At 39.0% G+C, this 13,495-nt stretch overlaps 1 long non-coding RNA gene across 1 annotated transcript; it reads left to right on the top strand.

The window, feature by feature from the left end:
• Positions 1–11,888: 11,888 nt before the first annotated feature.
• Positions 11,889–13,212, top strand: LOC107279751 (uncharacterized). Its single transcript, XR_001542062.3, has 3 exons — positions 11,889–12,073; positions 12,528–12,593; positions 12,697–13,212. It is a non-coding gene; the product is annotated as an uncharacterized lncRNA (long non-coding RNA).
• The last annotated feature ends 283 nt before the right edge of the window (positions 13,213–13,495 follow it).

Here is a 13,495-nt window from a genome sequence, read left to right on the forward strand (position 1 = left end):
AATCTATGCAAATATATATGTCTAAATTCATTAACATCAATATGAATGTAGAAAATGCTAGAATGACTTACATTGTGAAACGGAGGGAGTATATCGCTAGCTTGTTTACCTAGGTAAGCAAGCTCAAATTAAGCTTAACTCCCCGCAAAAAAAGCTTAACTATTATTTTCACCTTAAGTCTGAAGTAATTATCCTACAACATCCAAGACATGTTTTATGATATGCTATGATTTTAATCTTCACACGCCTCAGAAACTGTGACTACTATTGGCCCATGCTTTACATTTCCCTTTTAGATTTGACTTGTAAGACACTTTATATCATTAAAAATTTTCATATACTCTATTGGTTTCATATTGCAAGTCGCTTTATTTTTTAAAAACTTTTTAGGTTTGATCAAGGTTATTGAAAATTTAGGAACATCTAAAATACCAAATTAATTGGATGTGGCTCCAATGATGTAAAATCATAAGTACGCGAGTCTCTGACAGGTAGAACCCACCGACATGGGCTCACACGTCAATGACCCATGTTCCTCTGACGTACATCAGATGAGCCTTCTTGAAATTAATTAGTTTTATCTAAATCTAACGTTGAATATATTTTTAATAATATATTTGTTTTGGGTTAAAGTTTAATTTAGGAAAATAAAATCAAAAAGACCTATAATATAAAACAAATCGAGGGAGTAGTATATTGTACCACACCATGCATTCACACGCTTTTCTCTACTTACAATTGATAAAACAGAATTAATTAGGGAGTTGAATTATAAATCGACGCCATGTAGTCGCCTATATAGCGCGTTGTTAGCACGTGAGAGTTGGTGTTGAAACTTGAAAGAGAGAGATATCTAGAAACAGCCAGCATGGGTCAACACATATATACACGTACAACAGCAATTGTACTCACCTTACGTACTGAACGGATGATTAACCAAATTGTACCTTTAGTCCTTATTGCTGATCACCACCAAAGCAGAAATTAAGGGTAGTGAAACTTTTCTTCTTACGTACTTTGAAGTTTGAATGCGATGCAACAATTATATATCTACCCATCTTGCCAAAAAAAAAAGAACGAAAAACTGAGAAGAGATGAAATTACCTGCAAATTAATTAATTCGGGGTTGAAATATTAAGAAAGAAAGAACAGCAAATTTGATTTATCTGTTGCTGCACTAGCTTGTCCCAAATTTGCCGTTTGTTTTTCCATTTGAACAGTAATATATACTTTTGCAAAAATAAAACAACCTTTTTCTTTCGTGAAATTGGAAATGATGTTGAGAGCACTAGAGTCACATAAATTTTGGCACTAGTTTGATTTGTACACCATGTTTTTGTTGGCATCATCATCAAAAGCGATATATCTACAAATTGGTGTCATGTACACCAAATTAATGTGGGGAGTACGGGAGATACGGTGATCATCATTTTAGAAGTACTCTAAACTTAGCTTCTCCCCAAAGAGCCCCAACTGCTGCATGAATGGCGGCTTCTTTGGATGCTGCTGCAAAAGTGGTCCGAAAAGGGCACTGTTTCATCATGTGCAGCAACTAGGAACCTTCCAAAGGTTGCTACATTGTAACTTATATAGTAGTACCAGTACATGCCATGCACACACATCCACCACCCTTCAATTCCTTTCTTTTGTGGTACACTATATACTAAATGGGATATAGACAAATACATTTAAAGTAGTCCTGTTTGAATCACTGAAGTTTTGTGGAAAATTCAGAGCGAAATGGTTCGATTAAGTGAGAAACGGAAAACTTCCTCATATTTCAAACATGGTTTAGAAATACATATTATATCACAACTATAATTAATAATGAAAACTAGTATATATATAGTATATGATAAAATGGTATTGAATGTCGTATGTTTAACCTAACATGATTATGGGTGTGTTTAGTTCCTGAAAAAAGTTGGAAGTTTGAAGAAAATTGGGAGTTTGGAAAAAAATTGAACGTTTATGTGTGTAGGAAAGTTTTTGATGTGATGGAAAGTTGGGAATAGGGGAAACTAAAGACAGCCTATACTGATAGGTTAATTAATCGCCTAATCAAAACTGACTATATGCCGGTCCTTTATTTGTATAGTTTTGGCAAATTTATGACCTATGGATCATGCATCACCACCAACTGTCCATTTGTTGCTCGTTGGGTTATTGTAACCGTCTTGGTTGCTTGCTTACGAAACCATCCTTAAAAATATTCAAGAAAAATATAAAAAGAGAGATCCCAAGAAGAAGATGTAATTTTCAATTAGCGTACGATTAAGGGTGGTTTAATCATAACTATGTCGGTCGTGTCACACACTGGCTCATGATGGCCTCCATAAGCAAGCGTCCTTTTCATGCCTTTTAGGGCTCCAATGATCCATCCAATGCACAAACAGTACTCTGTGTGGCCCTAACTAGGAGAAGAAGCAGAAGAAGTGAAAAAGATTAATCAGAACCATGTGTGCCTAAAGGTGTTCACTTTCTTTCTTTAATTGCATTCATATGCATTTTTTTTTCTCTTCAAGTACAACAAGGCTATATATGCATGGCTGGAAATTGAACACATTTTCCTTTGGTCTATATCTGCTACATGAATTCCATAATACTCAATTTGAAAGAGATATATCCGTGCTCGAAAAGGATATGAATGATAACAATTGTTCGGAGCGAAATCGATGTCTTGAATCGAAAAATTCAATGCCTTCATAATTCATGATATGGTCGCTGCTGCAACCTGCAAGTTGTACTTTGTAGCAAATTACAATTTAACATCAATATCACAAAAACTGATTGATTTCCTACACATTCAGTTAAGTATGATCCATATTCTATACTTGAATTGTGTAGTATATTCCAATAATTTCCTTTTCCATCTTAGAGAAAATTTATGTTCCAACTATTTTGTGTTGGATCCAGTTTCATCCTAAACATACCCCATTTCAGCAAATTAATGCACATAATTTTGCAGATGGTACCAAGCTTATAGCACACAAGAAAAGAAGGCCCAATCTAAGGACCAAGCTGCCTGCCCTTCTTAATGAAAAGCATGAACTACTCGATCCTTGTCCTTTTCGGAGGTTTCTTCTGAAAAAGGATCAAAGCTGTTCTTGGCTTGTATCAGATCATAATAACCCTTGTAAACTACTACTACTCGAATCTAACATGAAATAGTTCAATTCCAATGTAATAAAGCATGACCAAAGTCGCATTATTATTCCAAACAAGCAGCCTAAACAGTTGTTGGCACTGTTCCCCCCAAGATCTTCAGATCATGGCATTTCAAGGAGCCACATGCATGGACCATGGACATCGATCACACTGCAGCAGTAAGTCAGTAACACGCACCTAACGCTCTGATTGCAGCATAGTGTACTCGACAGGGGCATATGCCTGCAGTCTGCAGCTAGCAGCAGCTAGCATCTGCATCTACCAACAGAATGTCGCCATGCGGTTTGCTGCTGCTGCTTTGCTCCTGATCGATCTGCACATGATTCAGAGGAGGACAATGCAAGCAGGAGAGGAATTGGATGAGAGATGATGATGATTTGGTGAGGTTAATTGGGGCAAGGTATAGCTTAGCTGGCTGGCTGGATGATCAGTGCCGTCCTATGCATGATAAGCCAGCCCCAATGTTGTTGCTATCTAACTGATCAGAGGAATCTGGCTTAGCTAGCTGCTACCAGCAATTTCATTGCTGGGCATGAATGAACAGCACTTGGAAATGGCATTTTGTGTCACCCCCAGCTGTGTGAGGTTCAAAGTTTCGCGGTGTCGCGGAGTTGCCTCTCCGTGGAAAATAGGATATCGCTCTGTTTGTTTGTTTTTTCTAATAATGAATTAAAACCCATCCTCTGCGATTTATTTGACCCATAAGTAGGTTCGTGGATCGCACTCTTACTCTATGAACATATAGCACAGATGTACACTACTAAATCTATTTGATACTTTTGTCACTTGTGGTTGTGGATGTTGAAATATGTATAGCTTTTATTGGATTGGCTTTTTAGTTTTCCTTGTTGATGTTAAGGGCTACCTTGGAACGTACAACATTTTTTTTTTGCAAGAATTGCATACGAAGCAGTTCCTTTTCCTTAAAATTCAGAAAAAAAATCACATTCAAAAGATCCCTAAGCTACCTAATTAATTAGCAGTGCCAGTAGCAAAGCATGCATGTGTTATAACCAAAGGTATTCAAATTAACCTAGACATACAATGCAAGATGGGCCGATATATTGTGTGAGCAACCCTGTGCTGAAGGGCTGAAAGCTGCTAAACATGGGCCTAAATTACTTTGAATGGCCTGTGTAATAAAGTGCGCTGCGAGAGTTCACTTGGACTGACAATAAAGGCCGGGGGCGCCAAGAATTCGAAGGAGACGATTTTTTTTTCTTTATACATTTTTTTATTAAAATATTTACAAAAATAATTTTTTGTTTTGAAAATTTACAAATCTAATCACCCGCCGCCATTTGGGAGGGTGATTTTGCCCTTCCAGAAAGCGGCAAGGGACCTAAATACAAAATTTTTATTTGTATTCAAACCTTTTCCACCGGTTTTAATGGCATAAAAACTAATAATGCTTATTCGATACTCCAAATGATTTTAAATGGAAAAGTGATAAACTACAAAGTTATAGATCTCATCAAGATCTACAATTTTTATATAAAGTTTATCTCCATCCAATGTCGTTTGAAATGTAGATCTGAGATTTTTTTAAATGTGTTTTATATTTTGTAACGAATATTTGGATATCTAAAACATATTAAATGAAAAAGTTGTTAACTACAAAGTTGTAGATCTCCTTGAGCTCTACAATTTTTATATAAAGTTTTATTTCATCTGACTTTATATAATATAATTTTAAATTGTAAAATCATAGAGCTAACAAGTTGTGCTGGAAAATTTGCATTTAGGTCCCTTGCCGCCCACTGGAAGGGCGATTTTTAAAAATCGCCCTCCCAAAGGGCGGCAGGCGATTAGATTTGTAAATTTTTGAAACAAAAAAATTATTTTTGTAAATATTTTAATAAAAAAATGTATAAAAAAAAATCGAGAACTACACTGACGAGCGGTGTGCGCGTGTGCTATGGCGGCGCGGCCGTTCCGGCGTCTAGGGGTATGGTGTTGATGCACAAACATTGATTGTGGCCTTTTTTTTAAGATAATGGAATGAAGCATCCCGGCCTTTACTCCGAAGAGCTACAGCCAATTATTACAAAAAGTAGCACACTTATAAAGTCTTAATCCAAGATAAAACAATCAAACCAACCAAAATTAAAAGAAAGACCTAACATTGTGGCCTTAGAGAGTCCAAATCTCGCTTTCATGTTCAGGACATGCCAATTGGTTTGATCCTGCAACCAAAAAAAATAATTGATAAAACAAAGTTAGAATACGATAACCAATCGGCCGGTAAGCCGTAGTGACCTAGCTGATGCAATTTGATCGAATCAGTTGTAAAGTGTAGGATGAATAAAGATAAGCAAACTTAAAACTTATTTCATCGACTAGACATGTAATCAATCATGCAATCCCTAATTCAATCTTTATGTAAGATGAAGGCAGGCAATATAAATCAAACCTAATTAAGACAGTATGGATTTCTCTTAACTTAGATCAGATGAATTAAAGATTACATGTGCTTGAATCATAGCCGATGATACAGTATTTAGGTTAAGAAAGATACCATATCGACTAATGCTTCGATACATCCTTATACAAGAATACCAATCTAAGTAAATATACCAAACAAGTGCCAATCTGCAAATATGATCTAGCCAAGATTATATACATGCTTGATATATATAAAATAGGGTGATACTTATATAAGGAACAAATATAACATGAAATACAAGATTAAATATATTAAAAGAAGCGAAACAGTTATACCAGATAAGATCGACCGGAACCCCGATTCTACCCCTATTGGCAATTAAGAAGCAAGTTAGTTTTTATGATTCTAAACATGACTTAGTAGGTCAAACTTAATTGATGCAACACTAAGTATGAAAAGAAGCATAAAGTCTAAACAATCAAGTTTTTTTTTTTTACTGATTTTCAGAGCGGTGGATACCTTAGCTAATTTAGATTGACAAAACGATTTAGTTGATACCGACAAAACCCTAGAAAAGGCCTAGCTGATACAGGTAATTTGAGCCATCAATTTAGATTAACTAAGATATATGATAATCAATAGTTGTATAAGATAGATTAGAACATCTAAAATGATATACTAATTCCGCCGATACGAACCACTGTGACAAGTTGTACCTCTTACCGGAAAATCGAAGCCGATACCCCGTCTCGGAACAAGAACTGGTCAAGAGTGTATTAAACTGTTGTTTTTTTCCTTACAGGACCCCATGCATTTATTTATACCCAAAATATACAAACTTGTCTAAGTTACAGAGTAAACAAACAAGTCCTTAGGCGGGCTATTAGCACAAACTCCTTAAAGTAAACGACTTATTACCCTAACTAATAGATAAAAGGGATTGCCTATCCCGAACTCCATCCTTGCTTGGCAATATCTTTGAAGTTTGAATCAAACCCAATACGAACTCAATGATATCTGTATCGGCTAACCAAGTCTGATTTTGTATCGGTCGATACAGTCTCTAGTCGATTTGTAAATCCGCTTAAGAAACGAAACAGTCGTCTCCAGCCGATGCGCACTCTGTTTTGGAAACGAAATCATCTCCTCCAAGTCCGCTTCAGTTTTATCTTTAACCCCGAATCTTTCTACCAGAAATTGCTGTTAACATACGGATACTCGAGCGGAGCACGACATTGGCTTCTGGCCAGGAGGACTAGGGACAGCGCATGGCAAGCGGGTGACCGTGCACTGCGTGGGCGCAGTGGCGGCTGCTTGCGGCGAGCCGGCGAGGTGACACGCCATTCATACGGTGCCACGCCATGGTGGCTGCAACATACATGAACACGGTGTGGGTGGGGGAAAGAGGGAAATTTCGGAGGGCGGATGCTCACCGTGCGGAAGCCGGGAAGTGGCACGCCGTGCGAAGACATGGGCGAAACCACGGGCGTCGAGGAATGGGTCGGTGAAGGTTGGGCTTGCGGTTCATCCACACGCGCGAGGTGTTCGTCCACGGGTTATCTTGACAACGGCATGGGGACGACTAGGAGAGTAGGAGTGGCGTGGCCCTTGGCTTGCCCCGACATTGGCATTGCGGCGCGAAGGCGAGGCAGGTGTTCGACACGGTGTGGATGGGGAGAAAGAAGTGAGAGGCGGCGAGGGACGGAGGCTTTACAGTCATCGTTGGCGCGCGTGTGCGTGTCCGTGAGGGAGTGACGATGGTCGTGTTAGCATGCCCTCAATGTGTCGTCCTCGCCCTCCCCTTAACCCGCGGTGAGGTCGACGGACGCGCGCGCGTTGCTCGGCTGGGAGAGAAGTGCAGCGAAGGGGCGGGGCTGGTTTGGGTCACGGCACAAGGATGACGGCTGCTGGACTCCGTCGGGCGAGATTGCTAATGGGCGAACAGTCGCGTGCCCCCTCCCCCGCGCGGCTGGACGCGTGTCGCGCGTAGAGAGGGGGGCGCGGACGGCGGCGCGGCATGCGGTTTTTCTTTTTTTTTCTCTACAATTCTGATCGGTTTCTTTTTTCTTTTTAGTTTTTTCTGTTTTTTTTCTTTCCACGGTTTTTTTTTGCCGCACTTTTTTTTTCTACTTTTCTTTCCGTATATTTTTATTTTTTTTACGTATACAAACTTTATATATACGTATACAAACTTTGCATACGTGTATATAACTTTATATGTGTGTTCTTTTATATGTACATATACAAACTTTGTATATATACGTATATAGGTTAGCATATTTTGTATACGTACATATACAACGTTTGTATATGACGTATAAAAAATACAAACTTTATATACGTCATATACAAACTTAATATATGTGTATATATTTTTTATACTAAAAATATATACATATTAAAAAATATATATATGTATATATGTACATATACATATACTTCATATACATACGTATAAACTTTGTATACGTGTATATAAAGTTTATATATATGTATATAAAGTACTCCCTCCGTATTTTAATGTATGACGCCGTTGACTTTATAACCAACGTTTGACCACTTGTCTTATTCAAAATTTTATGCAAATATAAAAATACTTATGTCATATTTAAAGAACATTTGATGATAAATCAAGTCACAATAAAATAAATTATAATTACATAAATTTTTTGAATAAGATGAAAGGTCAAACGTTTGTCAAAAAATCAACGGTGTCATACATTAAAATATGGAGGGAGTACATATGTATATACATGCACTGTACAGAGAGACTAAGACGTGAGAAACTGATCGCGCGGTGCGCGGGGGGCGCGACTGATCGCCAATGAGCGCCCCCCTCCGTCGGGCATGTCAGCTCGGCTCGGCTCGGCTGCTCCCGACGCTGGTGGCTAGCTGTTGGGCACTTGGGCCCGATCGGCCTGGCCGAGTTGGGGCGAAAAAATAAAAGAGGGGATGAGATTTAGACTTTTGGGCAGACCAAACACTTGGGATTGAGCTAGGCTTATCAGGGATCCAAACCAGACTTTTGACACTAAACCTTTTTCAAAGAAAATAAACCCCTTTAAGGGTTTTAATACCCAAAAATATATTTAGAAAAATAATTAATATTATATTTGAATAAATAAATATTTGGTTGTCATAAAAAATTGAAGATATTTTCGTTTGGGGCATCATCCGTGTTTGAGTTGGCTTTTAAGTTGGATTTAAGTCATCCATATCTAATTTGACGTGAGGATAAATTAACTATATACCTCCCCCTCCCAGCCCAACCCAACAGGCCCTCTCCATCCCGCCACCCCGTCATGTGTGTCTTCACTCGGCGCCGCACAAACCGATCGGCGTCTTTTTTTCTTTCCCTTTTTTATTTTCTTTTTCTCTTTTCTTTTCTCCCAATCATTATGATCCTCTCCAGCCAATCTCCTATCTTTTTTCCTCCGTTTCTCTTTTTTTCTCTATTTTTTCTCTTCCAAGTTTCTCTCCTCGTAAATATTTTTCTTTTGGAACTATGATTGTTTAAGGTGTGTATGCAACAAGTTTGTTGCTTTGCAAATGTTTTTCATCTACATTGAAAAACTTTCACTAATTGAATATTCAAAGTTTCAATATTTGGTCAATGTGGTATAGCAAAATACACATGCTTCAACTTATGGAATAATCACCTGGTTGATTTATGAGGCTATGGAAAACTATACATAAAGAATTCTTCGTGTGATGACGCATGAAGCGAGCATAACCGGGTTCAATGGTATATGTGATTTCCGACTTTGTTTTGCTATTGTTTTTCTTATTTGGGTTTGTCATTTAAATTGACAGTTTTTACAAATCGTGAAAATTGTTTTCACCTGTTTTGCAATGCACAAGAATTTTTGCTAGTGGAGGAATAAAATTCGAGAGAACCAGCATGATGCAAATTTTCAAAAAAAAATTGGCAGAAGCAATTTTTTGTTTCTGAATTTTAATTAGGAAATTTTCAGGGTGTTTCGGGGGTGGGTGGGTACAAAAATACCGATAACAGAAGAATAGACCGCACCGAGCCGAAGTTGTGGTTTGTTCGATTTTCCGTTTTCTCTTCGTTTTTATTTCTCCTTTTGTTCGGTATACCGTTTTTCTTTTTGCGCGGTTTTCTGTTCCCAAACAACCGATCTAAGGTATCTGCACTGCACTGCTAGTCCAAATGCCTTCCTGGTGTGTTTCCAACGTCAATAGGCCAAAGCCCATTTACACAAATTTGCTACTAACTAGAATGTGGGAGAGGAATAAGTTCACTCGAGGTCCTCAATTTGTCACCGAGTGTGTAATTTGTCCTATCGCAATACCAGGTATAACCCATCTTTCAACTTATAAAACCGAGTCACATTTGGTCTCAAGACAGTATTGCTCCCTGTTTTAGCTGACGTGGCGGTTGAGTTAGCGTGGAACCCACTTGTTAGTGCATTTAAGTCTTAAAAAATAAATAAAAATTGGTGGACCCCATATCTCAGTGACCCAACTTCTCCTCATTCTCCCTTTATTTCGATGTTTTCTTGCCTAGCCGTGTGGGCGTCGTCCTTAGCAGCGCGAATGCGCGTGAGTAGCGACTCCCTTAGCCGCTCAACCTCTGCGTTGGCATCTTGCACATCGGAGAGCACGGTGGTGAGGTCGTCGACCGCATTCCTGCTCTTCTCCTCTACCCGTCCCCTCGGCCTCGACTCCCTGCGACTTTGCCCACCACGCCACCGGTAGTCTCCATCTAGACAGCAGTTGCGCCACCGGCATCCGTCCTGCTGCTTCCACCGCACCCTCGGTGGGCTCTTAGCCCTCGATCCGCCTCCCTCGGTTTCCCGCGCGGCGGTAGCCCTCGCCGCCCTTGTCTACCTTGTCTGTTTCTAGGAGCTCGCCAGCGAGATCTTGGCACGGAGGTGCGGGCCCTGGCCGTAGACAAGGATGGTGGAGGTAGAGAGGTGGCTATGGATGGTTCCAATTCCCCACTACTTATTTCGGTTTCTTCTAGGTGGGGATTGTCAATGGACTATACTCGAATACGGTATTTGTATAGTATGAGAATCTTTGGACAAGTACTTTAACACCTTATATTTGTGGGAAGATAATTTCTTTCTTTATCCGCGTTATTTTCTTAATTAAACGATATATTCTCATATACTAAGTATATGGTATTATCATATTTTACACATGAAAATATGTCTTATTCTCAACACTAACATGAGCTGGGAGTTGGAAAAGATGAATGGATGCGCAGAACTCATCGCGCAGGGAAAATATGAATGGATGCAGCCATGTGTATCAACATGAAAGAAAATGTTTGTACGTGATTGAATTGAATCAAAACCGTGGGACGTCACGCGCGCACAGAAGGGAGCAACGGATGCTCAAAAAAAATGGAATTTGGGGGTACTGCAGCACCTAGCCGGCCCTTACACGTGTCCATCTCCCAGATTTTGGCGAGCGCCGCAGCGACCTTCCGAAGCTCCAGCGTGCCCACCACCCCTGCAGCTTCGCCAGGAAACCGAGAGACCGAACCGACGTGCTTCGGCTTATTTTGGTTTTATTTCTTATCGAACACTATGATTGCTATATATTAATAAGAAACCAAAATTATAGATAACCGAGAAACCTGAACCATTTTAACAAATGTTCACCCCGATTGAGGGATGGGGAGGCTTCGGAGGGCTAAAGGGGACCTTCGAAGAGTCAACCTTCGAGGTCTTAGATAGGCTTAAAAGAGGAATATCAGATTACTCAAGGCCCCGTCACCTAAGATGGCGAGATAGTGAGCATTTTAATTCTATATAATGCTTGAGAAAGCCCAAGAATCCTGGTGATCCTACCACCCGTTCTTACCAGGACTCTCGTGCCGTTGGTTAGTCCATCATCCCAATGGTCGGTTGTTTTTTTAAGATGTGAATTTACTGAACTGCTCAGCTTGTTTTAGCCGTCGGTTAGACGCATGGTTTAGATGCACGTGTCTGATTAAAAGTAAATTTGTATATAAAAGTGAATATATTATTGTTAGAGGGGGCCGCTGGCGCTCTCTGGTATTTTTTTGTCACACGGTTCACTCCAGCCTCTGGAGTAGTTACAACAATTGGGCTTTCTTCCAACAATGGTAATCAATTAAGATGGCTGCGGAAATGCGCAACCTCCAGCAAATTTATAATCATCACGTGCCAACACGATCGATACAGCAAACCATATCAAGCAAGGTTAGGCATCTTATTAATTAAGGAAAATCACGGATGATTTTGTAATTAAATGCACAATACAATGCATTCCTAAGAAGACAGCATTGCCTCGTGCATAAATAGAGGTCAAGTTGTGGCTCTGTTCATCACACAACACGTGCATCTTCGGTGATTAGCTACAAGCAAAATCAAGAAAGAGAGAGAGAGAGAGAGAGAGAGACTCTTCGTCTTGCTAGGAAAATGAAGAGCAATTTCTCCCATCTTGTTCTTTTCTTCTTCTGTGTGGCATCTCTGCTTACCTCGCCATCACTAGCTATACGTCAAGGGGCCTTTCAAGCTGGTACTTATGTTACTTTTTCTCTTGCACTGGTCTCTTCTATTTATTTCATCATTTTTTTGAGATTTTTGAAGTGTGGTATTTCGCGTTAATTACTTCAGTAAATTCCTTCAGAAATTCTCTCTTTCTCTTTTTATACAAATCTTTTCACTTTCTCCCGGGTGTTATTAGGAGCAAATCCAATATGAGTTCTAGGGGGTCGATCCTGTACCTTGGAGCCCCTTATTTTATTCGACATGGATGAGGGCTTGGGGGTTGTTAAAGCTTCTCCAAGAATATTTAGAACCCCCAATTTTCTTTTTCTAGATCTGCTTTGAGTGTTATTGTACATCCATGTGTGATTATGTGTATGTGATGTGTATTACTTTTTATTGCTATGATATTATTGTGATTTTTATTTTTTTCTTTCTTAAGCTAACTAACCTCACCAGGATATTGAAAACCAAATTATTTGCAGTGAGCTACAAGAACCTTGTAGGCAGCTACCACCAACTTACCAAGAGACCATCTTTTTCTCAGAGTGGTAAGGTTATATAAGAGAATTTTGATGTTTTTACGCACATATATAGTATGTCCTAAACAACAAAGTTAATTTTTTATAATGTAATTTTAATTTATTTTTTCAGGTGGTTACAGAAATCTGTTCCGCCAGTTGATTTCCCTGGACTATGACCCTACTATTGGTGCCCCACCTCAAATACATTCTGTTCCCAGCCAGCATGAACGTACAGGAAACCATTTCTAAATTAATCACCAAAACAGTTCAGAAAACCTGAATTTTCCGAGGCGTCTTCCCAGTTAGTTGATTTCAATGTGACTCTCAATATCTTCTACATGAGGAATTTGATTAATTAGTAATCTATTTATATTTAGGAACCAAAAGGTCTCGGTAACGACGACCTGGTTCAAGATTATTATCATTAGTTAGAAAATTATATAAGAAACCTTCGTCGCTGCAGGAGTTCTTAGCAGTTTTGCAGCCAAGAGAAATTTAAGATATATGTATGCAGCACCTTCTGTTAAATTATTGTAATTTGTACCGGCCAATAGAGGTACTTGTTTTGAGCAGAAAAATTAATACTGCATACCATATGTAACAGGAATATATTGATTAATAAGTGCTATTTTTTTTATAATGAAAATATAACTTCTGGGCTCTGCCGATCCTTTCATAAGTCATAACGATGTGTTTCACAATAAGTACACGAAAACGTACATCACCATGCATGATTAATCTAGCTACGATGTGATGTGAAACTACACAACATAGACAACTGTGTTAATGCTATATTGTTAAAGATATGAAAATCATTAAATAAGAGGTGGAGGATACAGGAATACAAGTCTTACAACTAGTAAAACACAAAATTAAGTTCATGGCGTTCTTGGCTGATCTGCAGCCAGCTGTTATACAAGTGCAGCTAC

This window comes from Oryza sativa, chromosome 12 (assembly GCF_034140825.1).
Source record: "Oryza sativa Japonica Group chromosome 12, ASM3414082v1".
NCBI classification, from domain to species: domain Eukaryota; kingdom Viridiplantae; phylum Streptophyta; class Magnoliopsida; order Poales; family Poaceae; genus Oryza; species Oryza sativa.